This window comes from Manacus candei, unplaced genomic scaffold (genome assembly GCF_025592945.1).
Source record: "Manacus candei isolate 608988 ecotype Guabito, Panama unplaced genomic scaffold, ASM2559294v1 h1tg000069l, whole genome shotgun sequence".
Taxonomy (NCBI): Eukaryota; Metazoa; Chordata; class Aves; order Passeriformes; family Pipridae; genus Manacus; species Manacus candei.
Window position 1 is genome coordinate 5,082,531 of NW_026138117.1, and position 13,331 is coordinate 5,095,861.

The window sequence follows — 13,331 nt, forward strand, 5'->3', positions numbered from 1 at the left end:
TAACAGTGTTGTTAAAACAGGGCTGTTTTAGCTACTGCTGAACATTGCTTACACAGCATCAGGCCTTTTCTGCTCCTCATCCCATCCCATCAGTGAGGAGACTGGCATCTTGATTTAAAGACTAATATTGGGGTGGGAACTCCAATAAAATGAACTTCCTCCCCTTTTCATTCCCCACCAATATAGAAAGAGAAAATACGAGGAGTATAAGTGAAAAAATAGCAGTTTACTGACAAGGAAATAGCAGGAACCACAAAGATACAAAGGAAACAGCTTACCCACGAAAGATGGGAATTTATCGCCCCACGTGGTCCCTCAGAAACAAAGGGGGAAAAAATGGCAGAGGGTCCTCCCCGCCAACCACTCCCCTCTGCCTAACTGAACAAAAGAAACAATGGGAAACAGGGGCAAAAGCGAAAACCTAGGAAAACTGTGTTGGTCTCAAGGAGTTGTACTATTAAACTGCCCACTCTACGTCATCCGGTCAAGTTCACTGTAGCAGTGCTGTTAGTCCAGGAACATTTGTTCTCTGCCACGTGTTGCCTCCACACTGCGTGTTGCCCTGCTTGGTTTGACTGGGCTGCGGGCAATGGCAATCCCGCAGTCCGGGCACTGCCAGGGATTCCCGGCAGTTCTTAGAGAGACGGTCCTTCCAAAAATGTTGGAAAAGGGAATAAAATAGAAAAAAACCCCTTCCTGTAACTGTGAAAGCTGGGGATGCACAAGGAGTTGGGAGGGGACACAGACAGGAGACCTAGGCCCAGCTGACCAGAGAGTTATCCCATATCATATGGCAGCATGCTCAGCAGGCTGTGGAAGGAAGAAGGAAGTGGGGGACATATTCAGCTACACTCCAAGGTACATCCCAGCTTTTACCTCCAAGCTCCTGTGCAAGGGTTTGCGGAGGTAGCAGTGTACCCGATGCATCAGTTTATGCTTCTCTCTGTAGTTCCAACAGCTTTATCAGAGTTTCTATGCACTACTTCCGAGTCAAACTTTTCTCTGTGTGCACCGAACTGGAGAAAGCTTTGTTTGTTTTTTACCCCACTAATCCATTGGAGCTTTTCCTGGAGCATGCTGGAAACATTCTTTAACAAGAAAAACTTAAATGAGCAAAAATCAGACTGCACCTGAAAGGGAGATTCGAGTCCCTTTCATCAGCCCAGATTTTCCCTTTACTTCCATCTAGGGACTAATATGTGGTTTAACCTCTTGACAGAAATGCCACGTCTGTTTTTGGTTCTCTGAGGCCGAGTTCCATTGTTGAATGTTTGAACTCAGTATGGTATAAAATCTGAGAGGTTTTCTTTGGAAGCCTTCAGTGACATTTACAAATAGCAGGATGCAAAATTCACCTTAACAGCTCTTCCGCATGCTGCCTTTTTAAGTCTCTGAACACAAATACACATTTTATATAAACATACAGTTCAGTTTTAGTTCAGGTTCACAGATCAACTACAATATAGCTATATAATTGACTTTGTGATTTTGCATTTCCAAAAGAACCTAAGAACATTTATTAAATATTTTCTTTCTTTCTAACTTCCACCCTATATTATTTGTTTTAACCAGGAAAACACTGCAGTTTCTTTACTTTAGTGTTTGATTTTTGGGTGATTTACACAATGTCTATTTTGACTGCAGGAATTTGGACGTCAGCAGGTAGGTAACAAACAAGTCAGGTTATTCACATTGACACTTGTATTGATCATGCAGTCTGTAAAAGTTGCTCAAGGCTTTTTTATTGAATTTGGGTTCTGATTGTCCTCTGGCAGTTTTGTAACCAATTTCAAAAAGCACATTTGCATTTTCAGTAACAGGTGCTGTAAAATCCTGATATACCCTGGAAGAAATTAAAAAGGAAATAAAAAAAGTATATTTGAAATTTATAGTTCAGAATTGCAAGGTCGGTGCCAATGTGCAGCTTTCTAATGGTTATTCATCATAGGAAAAATCAGTGCTAATCAGATCATTGCAGGAACTTTTCCTAATAAAGGTAATTGCAAAGCGAACTCCTTTAATAAAATTATTGCCCACATTTTCTTTTTAATTTATCATGTTTAGTCGATTTATGGGACTTTTACATGCCATAGTTGAAAATCAGCTGGAAGTAATTCAAGTTATGTTCTAGGGATAAAACCAATTACAATGTCATAAGGAAGAACTTCTCCTCCCCTTGACTCCACCCTTCCAGGAGGGTCAAGCAATAATCCTGTGGTTATAAATCTGCAGATGGCACAAATCATGAGCTCCTGCCTGCATGTGGAGAGAAATGCTTTGTCTACAAGTGGCCCATTGGAATAAGTGGCTGCAAGAAGCTGTTCTGGAAAAGCCCTGTAATGGTAAAACAGGAGATGGGCCCTCCAGGAAGAGCAAAACCTTCTCCCATCTGCATACACTCTACCTGCACATCCTTGTTGAACATATCATAAATATAACAGCTACAAGTACATGGCTTGGCATCCAGACAGTTTGGATTACATAGGGATGAAATTCCTGTAAGGATTAGCCTAAGGCTGGGTGAAATTTGCTGTGATTAGCAACTGAGTGTGGTGTGATGGTGTCCTCACCAGCAGTCATGTAAAGAACAGGGTCTGAGTGCACAGAGCAGCTTTTGATTCAGCAATGCAGATGGCAGTGGAGTGTGCTTGGGGAAGAGCCCAGATTTTTCATCAAGTTTTCTCTTAAAAAGATAGACCTGTGACATAAGATTTCACTGAGAGAGATTGTTCAGTAATAATTTGGCTGAAGGCTAAATGTTCAGTGTGAATTTGGCCCGAAATTAGTTGGATCAAACCTGAAACACTCTCTCTTCATTTTGTATAGCTTGCCTGTATTCCTAATTGCACACAGCTGCCCTTTCAGTTCATACCTAGTCTGCTAATTGCTGCTGACCAAAATGTGCCTGTCATTCAAGCACATACCCCATCATAGCACAACTCAGAAGCTGTTGGGCTGTTTCTTTTCAGAAACTGTGCTTTTTGAAGGTGCTGAGACAGGGAGGTACCACCCTGACAACTTTGGTGGTAGCACCTAATTAAATATATGTGAGGACAAACTGTGCTAGACATGGTCAGGCAGAACAAAACGAGTCTTGTCCAAAAGCCAAACAGGATGTAGTGTCAATATGCTCTTAGTTGTATGATTTAGTTTCAGGTAGTCCTGCAAGGAGCAAAGAGCTGGACTCAGAGATCCTTATAGGTCCCTTCAAACTTGAGATAGTCTATTATCCTAAAAGTTTAGAAACCTATGCCCAAAGCTGTGAGACTGAAAAGAGGCACTGCCTGGAGGAAAGGAAGACAGGTTGGCAGCAGTACAATCACAGTATGAATACCTATAGGTGTTTGATTAGCCCCTAGAATCTTGTTTTTGTTTTGTTTTCTCAGTACTGTCCTAGCTTCAGCTCCACTTCTCTTCAAGTTGAGGACTTGGTGGGTATGTGAGCTCAGTGGATAACTTGAACCCTTAAGTATAACAGTTAGGTCAGTAAAAACACTCAGTGAATAAGGACTGAGAACTGTGTCTTCCTGAAAACCAGTGGAAACATCTTCAGCACAGACTTGAAGGTTTCTAGCTGAGCCTGAGATTCCAAAGGACAATTGTGGATTGTTTTTGTGGGCTGCAGCTTGCACAAAACCTAAATACACCAGTAATTGCAGTTAAGCAGTCTTGCTGCATTTTATTCTTGCTATATTAGTATGCCAAGCAGGATCAGGACTGTCTTCAGAGTATATGAAGCAAAAGTACTTCAGAGAATATGAAGCAAAAGAGGCACTGATTTGCCTTTATGCAGATATGCATATTTCTGTGGCTCTTCAAACTCATTTAAAACTCCAGTTTTTCTACAGTTTTCCATCAGCATCACCCTGTAAGTAACCAAACCTTTCCAATAACTTTATTCAGAAGCCAATCAGGTCTGTAAGTAGAAGAAGCTGTATGGAAGACATGCACGCTTCACTGGAATACATAGCACTTCCCTGTGCAAAGAGGAGCTGTGCAATGAGCCTGGCTTTCAAAAAAGGAGTAAAAAAGCAAGTAACACTTTGCGGGGGGGGGGGGGGGAGGGCGGGTGGCAGAATTCTCCTAAAGAGCACTTGGTTGTGTCAAGTGACAGCTCTTCCTTTAAATGACTGTTTCTGAGAATTATAAAGGAGCTCTGCTGATGCCTTTTCTAGTAAATCCATTTGCCCAGAACTCTTGCACAAAAGGCTCAGAACAAATAGGACTCATGCTGGATAACTGTGTGCTAATGCAGTTCTTGCATAGTAGGGGTCTAAAGGTTTGTCTAAATAATTAGCATATGCAATTAGCTACCGGAGAGCACATCTTGCTCCCAGTCACTAGTGGGACACGTGACTAGGTGCTGCAATAATCCTGAATGGAACACATGGTTTCCAAGGATGAATGATACTTGAGGCATACAACCAGGTACAATCCTATTCCCACTCAAATTAAGGACAAAGATTCCACTAACTTCAAAGTTCCTATCCTGTTGCATACGCACACTGAGAATTGCCCTGTTGGGAGATGACGAGTGTGAGTGGGATGTATGACAACATAACTGCAGAAAGGCAAGTCCGCACTTGACTTATGCTCCCATAAATGTGGGTTTGGCAACTTCCCACCTTTCCTTACCAACCCTTGAAATATTTAACTGTTAAGTTCCTAATACACGAATATTGTAACTAAGTAAGAGAATGAAAACTTTCTTCCTTAAGGAGAGGTGATTGCTGCTCCAGGTAGGCTTTACCTGCCATAACATGGACTGCCAAACAGAGCTTTGTTTTTGTTGTGGCTCACTTAAGGTCCTGATAAACCCTATTGAAAGGAGCAGATCAGCCCTCAGGATGTTTTTTTTCTCTTTTGTATGTCACTGTCAAATGAAACAAATGACAAAAACACAGAGAGGACCTTTTGGGTTTAACAGGCTCTGCAAAGGCACAAGAAGCTGGTGTCAGTGCTTAAGCAACTAGGATAATTTTTGGCTATGTATGCAGCCCAATGAGTAAGTTGGTATGGTTGGACTCAAAACTGTTCTGACTGCAAGTGCTTTAAAAATAAAAGCAAAACAGGAAATTACTTGATTAGGCAACTTTATTAAAAAGATGGAAAGTTTTCCTTCCATCTGATGGAAGACTTTATTCACTGGAAAACACCAATTTATTAAAACCTAAACTTCTTTTAGAAGTTAATTAATTTTGGCCATAATAATTTCCAGGAAGAACCTTTGCCTGGGACATGGGAGAGCCGAGCTGAATTCTTTGTCCCAAAGCAAGTGAAGCATGAGATTGAATCTTTCTCACCCCTGCAATTTTGGCTTTTCTTCAGGAACTAGAATGTTGTTTTGGTTTCTGGTAAAAAACTCAGGAAGATTTGATCTTCAACACAATGCGCTAAGAAAAGAAATATCCAGTGCTTTGATATCTTCACCAAAAGGATTTTTTTTGTTTCCTCATAAATCCTTTGAATTTTGGAGTGAGATTCCACAGGCACTTTGACCTAATTCAGGTAATTCTGTGGTAGTTGTTCTTCCTGTTCATATCCAAGTTCAAGATATTGTTCAAGAATATATTGTGTGGCTTGCCATAGATATTTTTGGATTTCCTCTCAGTCTCTACTGATAAGGTAATAAGAAATAGCAATATTTTCACAACTCTTTGGGTTCTTCATTCATAGATTGGAATAGCTTGAACATTAGCACAGACCACAAATAGCTTCAGAGTGTCACAGTGAGAAACTGGTGCTTTTTGCGACATCACATTTGGCACTTTTATATGAGTCAGCTGCAGGATGAATGCAATTCACATGAGAATGGATTGATTATCATGTTGATCACTGAGCTGCAGAAATGCCATGGGAATGTGTTTTACATCATACTTCTTATTTGCATATGATTTCATTTTTTTTCTTGTGTCTAGCAATAATTTTCTCCATCATCTGTAGTGTAACAGGATTGATCTCCACATGAACATGAGAAAAGCTGCAAAGTTCTGTCACTTCTAGCCTGGAACCACTTTTCTTCTTGTTGAATGATAGCACTAGATTCCTACAAGGGAGAGAAGAGAGTGGCATCCTCTTTCCCACTCACTGTTGATAGCAGTACTTCAGTCTGCAATTTTATCTGAGTGCTGTTAAGCAAAAAAGGATGGTATTTCATACTACCTGACATGCAGATTCAGGTCACTGATGCTGCTGACCTACCAGGAGAGCTCTCAAGGGGATCCTATTAACATCTGTGCTGGGATCTGGGACTTCAAGTTTATTACTCTCAAAAAGGCAAGGTGACAGACTTCATGGGTGCTTCAGAATTATTTAAGCTAGTCAAATCCATTAAAACATACTGTAAGGGCTGTGGAAGGGTTTTATTAAATCTTCTCACAGAACTGTCTGATAAATGAGAGATTTAAATTTCATTTAGGAAAATACAAAGCCTTTTTATGCCCATGGAAGAACAGTATTAGCTGTACCAACAGCTGGCTCTTCATTATCTGTTTGTGTTCAGGAAAGGCACATGGATATCACTACGCTAGTTCTCTGAAAGCAACAACTCAGTGATGAGCAGCAGTCTGTCAGATGAGCTCTCTGGTATTGTTAGGAAAGGAATAGAGAATGGCACTAAAAGGGTCCAAATTCAATGTAGTGTTAGGTACATAGTGTAAAGACAAATGGTTGCATCAAAGGAAGCACAGCAGTGCCTCGGAAAGAGCACATAGTCCTTGTCCTCCCATGACCAAAAAATACAGCACAGAGGAGGGTGTCACAGATGATTGGTGGTGTGGAGTGGCTTTGCTAGAAGGCTCTTCAGCTTGGAAATGCAGACAGGATCCTCTGAGTCATGAACAGTAATGGAGAAAGTGAACAAGAAAAGAGATGTTCATGCTTTCTCACATAATCAGAGCAAAGGGTGCCTCGCTGTTACTGAGTGGCAGATTAAGAAAAAGCAGCAGTGTTCCTTTTTAATCACAGAGTGTGGCCAGTGTTAAAATGATTAATGTGCAAGTCATTTCCATGGGATGTGGAGGTAAGTAAGATAAGAAGTTTAAAAAGGGACTAGACTGATCTATGAAGGGAAAGTTAATTAGTAACTACTGAATATGGGCATGACCTTTTGCTAACGGGGTGCCTGTAATGTTATTACTGGAAAATAGAAGAGTATAACAAATACAGACAAACTCCTATTAGCCTTGTTCCACTACTATTTTTACAAGTACCTGCAGCTGGCCATAGTCAGAGACAGGGGTCTTATGGCACTGTATGTCTGTTCTTCTGACCCGTTGGCTCTAGCAAGTGACAATTTTTAAATTTACTATGCAGAACAAATGCAGATCAATGATTTCACTTTAATCAGTGGCTTCTGGAAAAAAAAAGAGTTTTAATAGAAACAGATAGAGAATCAACATGAGATCAGATAATGCCCTATTTGTACATACCAACATAAAGGAAAGTGGGAAGGTAGTGCTGCGGAGAATGGATATGAAAAGGTTTCAAATCTACATTAAATATTAATGCCGTTAAGTCCGTGCCTAAAACAGAGTCTAGCTCAATTATTTAGTGGAAAAGTAGGAGAATGAGGTTAAGACAACACAATGTGCTGCTTCCTGTTAATCATAACACAACAAATTATTATGTACTGCCGTCTTCTGGGGCTACTTAGAGACACTGCTTGTTTAGTTTCCTGTTTGGCCTTCCTAAAGGATACAAGTAGTAAATGATGAAGCATAAAGAAGGGATTATCATGTGGACAGTGATTTCTCTTCTGTTTTGGCTCCTTCACAAACAGAGCAATCATTTTTAGGAGCCACAAAAGTGAGACATCATGCTGCCTGTGTGCTTCAATATCTGGATTGCACAAGTTTGTCCACAGGGCATTTTAATGAAAGGGCTTTTGTAATGAATTCAGTCATTAACCGATCTTAAAGGGCCAGCCACAGATTGGTATTATTAGCTAGAAGTTAGACCTGTCACACAAGAAATAAACAATGAAGATGTGGATCCTGTTCTGCTTGTGACAAAGTAATCCTTGCATTAGTCAATGTTAGTCAAACATCTGACATTTTTGTGAGCGTTTTTAAGCTGACAGGATATCCTCTGACTCTTGGCTAGGAGCTAAATCAGACCTGGTGGAAGACAGTAAAGTTCTCCTCCACATCACAAGCTTAGAATGAGATCTGCAAGGTGTAAATATAGATATAAAATTGAATTTATATTCCTTGGTGATTTCTCATCATTGAAGTCATTATAACAAGAATATGCAGCTAATTGGATCAAATGAATTTTGTTACTTGTGAATGGGGAAAGGCAGACTAAAGACAGCCTACCATACTGAGGTATGAACAATTGATAAATACAAGAACAGTGAGAATTATACCAGATATACCCATGACATCTGCTCAGATAAAACTGTCACTTCCAAGTAATGACAGCTGCTGACCAGGTCCTTTGCTAAGATCATCACTGCAAGCAAACACATGGCAGCTGCTAATCAGGTTTTTGTCCATCTGCACAGTGAAAACAAAACTACATGACTCAAATCGTCTTTTTAAAATTAGAAGTACACTAACAAGTAAAGGATTCAGGAAACCCATGGTCTTTCAGAGATATTGGACAGGCTGACCCACAAGTGTCACAGAAACCATGTTAAGGGAAAGATTTAACATAAACTGCAGCGTTTTAAATCCCAAGTAGTGCACCAGATAGCCCAGAGCTGCAGGTCTGCAGAGCTCACACAAAGCTCACCTTCTGTCAGCTCAGATTTACTCTCTGTTTTCCTTTAATTATAAACTTATTACTTTGTTTAAATTGTCATTATAGCATAACCTTGCAGCTATGCTATTAAAATGCACAGAACAAGCCCATGATATTGCTGATATGAGTTCAATATCACAAGCAATTAAAACTTCATGACCTGGTTCTCAGTCTCTATCAATTTACTCACTCTAAGGGTGAAAGCATGAACTACTTCATATGGTACAATAACCATAATTTGGCCAACTACTTGAACTCTTAATTAACTTTTTCAGCCTCTCTCTAGACGCAAAGGAGGCACATGCTGTGACTTTAGTTCTGAATTTCTAGGTATTTACACTGTGAATCTGAATAAAGGAAAAATAACACTTTAGCTCTCAAAGTGAGGTTTAATTTGCAGAGAAAACAAGGGATTAGGGGTCCTTACCGTGTGCTGAGGTGCCTTCCTGATGTGGGTTGAAAGCATGGCTGAGGTCTGTAGCTGGGGCAGGTTCTAGGGTACTGACACCTCAGGACTAGAGGGAAGTTAAGCTATGGCTGTCTTCATAAAACCAATGCAAAATGATAATGGGAGGCAAGGGGAAGACAAACATGATTGGAAGGTAGGTTTAAAATAATTTTCATAAATTGTGGTTTTCCTCACAAGAGTCAGCATACATTGCTGAGGAAACTTGAATTGCTAAGGGCTATAATGTGCTCTCAGTTGCCATGCTACACAAGACAATTTGTGTTTCAACAAAACTTTTTTTTCCTGCGGCTTATTTGGTCCCATTGCTGTGATATCATTACCTTACAAAATGATAAATTACAAAGGCTCTTTGCAGAAAGAAACTCATCCCATCCCCAAGGGAATATGCAGCACAGAATGATGGTAGTGTCTGAGCCACCATGTTACCTTGGGGTTACCAGTTCCATTTCCCTTTCCAGTTTGGTGTGACTTAAGATCACTTTATCTCTTGAAACTTCAAAAATGTCCTGTACAATCTCTCCCTTGTGCTGATTTTTTGACCCACTTGGTTAACCAAAACTCAGCATCCTGTGGGTTGTCTCTATCTGGAGGAGAGATTGATGGAGGACTCAGATATCTTTGATGCACTTCTTGTTTTGCAAATAAAGTCATTTCCTGACCGCAGAGCACTTTGTGTAGGAAACTGTTTTTACTCACAGTTCCAAATCCTCTTTCAGTGAGTTTTATTTGATAGTTTATGAAATTTATTCTTGAACTATAGATTAATTGTGGCTGTGGATTATAGATGAATCTGTATATTCCAGATTTAATTATATGCTGCATATCTGCTAAATAAATTCTTAACAATTAGCTGAAGTGTGATGGTTGTGTTTGAACAGTGTGCAGAAAAGCAAGCTTAAAACTGGTCACTACTACTCATCACTACTTTGATGCAGTGGGCTCATAGAAAATTGCATCAAAACAAGACAACATCTTTTGCAAGGTTGTGAAGTTGGACTGCCATACAATACTATGTTGTGGAACAACAGGAACAAAACACAGGTGGTCATCTAGTAGTATTTTCTTTAACAAAAAGCAGAAAACTAGAATGCCTGCAGCACTGAAACTGTTACTAGAGTCACCAGGAATTGGCTGCAAAACAAAGAAAACGCAGAACAAACAGTCTTACTTAACCCGAAAGGATTTGGCATTCTAAGAGCTATATTTCCTGCAAGTGATGGAGAGGGTATGGATTGCAGGAACCAATGGCTTCAGGCAGCAGTGTTGACCTGACTTACTATCTTCTGTTTTTATAGAGCTGAAACCTGGTAGGGAGATATATTAGAGAAGGGATACTTACTCTACGTTTGTCTAAGAAAATCTGTACAGTGGCCTGTAGACATCAAACACTCCTAAGGCTGATGACTGACCTTTCCAAACAGGTGTTGTCTCCACCTTGTTACCTGCATAGCTTCTGTGTTACTTTTGGACAGTCTGAGCTCCACATATTCTATGCATTGTTGCTTGTGTGACAGTTTCCACATACTGTTTATATGACCATACAGTTGAAAGCATGACTATGGTGTTTACTACATTGTACTGCATAGCTCTGTTAAGAGTCCCAGCTCTCTGTCTCAGCTCTTTCTTCTGAAGAAGAGGCAAAATATATGACACAGAACTGTAGAATGGCAGAAAGTAGTCTTCCTGTGCTCAAGATCTGCCAAAAATTAGTAAAATACAAGAACTACAGAAAGGGACAAGATTCCATCCCAGAGTCCTCCTTTCAGTAGGGTTTCCAGGCTTGGGGTGAACAGCTGGCGGGAGTCAGAGACATGGTGACCTCAGGGACATTCAGCAGACATGGATTTGAAAGCATGGTATGTTGACAGGAGGTGGAGGGGGATGATATGATGATCTTGCAAGCATACCCCGCTGGAACTGGAGGCAGAACGGAAGAGAGCTCTTACGGACTTCTAAGCACCAAGCACTCCCCACCATATGCACTGTGAATGTATTTTCCTGTGTAGTTCATACACTGCAGAACCAGGATTGTGAAAGTGGATGGAAGAGCTCCAAGGATGAATAATCAGAGAACTTCAAGCACATGCTGTCCAACCGGAAACTTCAAATCTGCACCCTGAACAAAGTCTGGGGGAGAAACTAAAAACATAGCTAGGAGAATAGATAAGAGTGTTTAAAGATCAGCTATAAAAGGGGAAAACAGCTGAACACAGCATTTAAGCAGTTGTCCTTCATCCTCTTCTTCAGTGGGGGCTTCTGTGAGCAAAAGCCACATATGCAGGCTCCAGGGAATCCATGGGCAAACCAGAGCAGCAAGGGCTTCTTTTTGCTGAATGATGCTTTCAGAAGGAGAACCCTGAATCTTTGGATGAAATCAGAAGATGTCAGATGAAGTATTAAATGCACTTAAGAGATGAGACAAAATAAATGAGATGGAGTGTTGCAAAACGAAAAGTGAAGTGCCCCACGCAATTCCCTGCTAATATTCAGTGGGGTTTCAAAGGAGTTTTGTGAGTTCTTCAGTTCACCTGGATTCACAGGAGTGGGGGTGAAAACACAGTCCCTGCAAATGCTGAAGTACATGTACTTCCACTACTTGAGATTACTGTTTGAGATTACCGGATGCCAGAAGGCTGCCTGCCTGCCTGTGCTCTTTCAGAGATTCTCTCTCCCCCGTGTAATTAAAGGGAGTCTAGTCATCACCTTGAATTGCTTTTAGTCTTTAGCAAGAAAACTCCTAAATAAGTTTGAAACACGGTGTCACAGGAAATGGAATAAATGGGTTTTGTGGTTTTTAACCCCAGCCAGCAGTTGAGTATCACGCAGGCAATTGCTCACTCGCCCACTCCACCCCCAGTGGGATGTGGAGAAGAATCGTAAAAAAGTAAAAACTCATGGGCTGAGATAAGAACAGTTTAATAATAATGATGATGATGATGGTAATAATACTGAAAAGGAGAGATATAATAATACTATACTATTACTACTACTAATATAATAATACTAATATAATGCTGATACTTCTAGGGATGATGATAATAACAAAACTGAAAAGGAGAGAAAGAGATAGAGGAGAGAGGAATAAACCCCAAGAGAAACAAGTGATGCAGAATAAAACTGCCCAGCATCCACTGACTGATGCCCAGTCCATTCCTGAGCATCCACCATCCCCTCCCAGCCAACTCCCCCCAGTTCACGTAACTGAACATGATGTTCTGTGGTAAGGGAAATCCCTTTGGCCGTTTTGGGTCAGCTGTTCTGGCCATGCTCTCCTCCATCTTTCCATCTTTTTGTGCACCTGCTCACTGGCAGAACATGAGACAACGAAAAGTCCTTGACTTAGGGTGAACACTGCTGAGCAACAACTGAGACATCAGTGAGTTATCAACATTATTCTCATACTGAATTCAGGCCACAGCACTGTACTAGCTACTAGGAAGAAAATTTTTTCTATTCCAGCCAAAATCGGGACAATGGGGCAGTTGTTTTTTTTTGTTGTTTTTTTTTTTTTTTTTTTTTTTAAAAAAATGCTTTAAATTATCTGATAGGATTTTTCCCTGTAAATCTTTCTCAGACTGCATTTAAAGAAATAGTTCAATATGCAAACTATATATTAAACCCTGTATTATTGCTATAGTTTCTGTTTGTGTATCGTAAGTTTTTGTTAAAAATATATTTAATTAGAGAGAGAGAGAGTTTACTTTGGAATGCTTAAATCAACTGATGGACTGAAACTCAGAGCGCTTGAAAGTTGTTGGAATAGTTTTGTTCCTGGAAAAAATGACATTTGTGGCTCAGACAGTAAAGGCTTACACAGAACTACTGCGCTAAATGCACGGGAGTTCAGCTGTGGCAGCAGTTAACTGAGTCTGTTCTGTGCCTGGCTGACGGCTCTTGGGAATGCATCAGACTCAGAGGAGATGCCAACACCATCCTGGCATCTTATGAGCACTTTGAAGTCAGCCTGAGCTCAAGCTGTCTAGAAATATAGCACATTTTTATGGAGGGTACTTGAAGATGCCTGAACACTTTCCAAAAGGGTTTTTCTAGCTAAGAAAGGTCCCAAACTGCCCTTCTGTCTGATTTTAAAGCAAAGGTAGATAGAAACCATGCACTC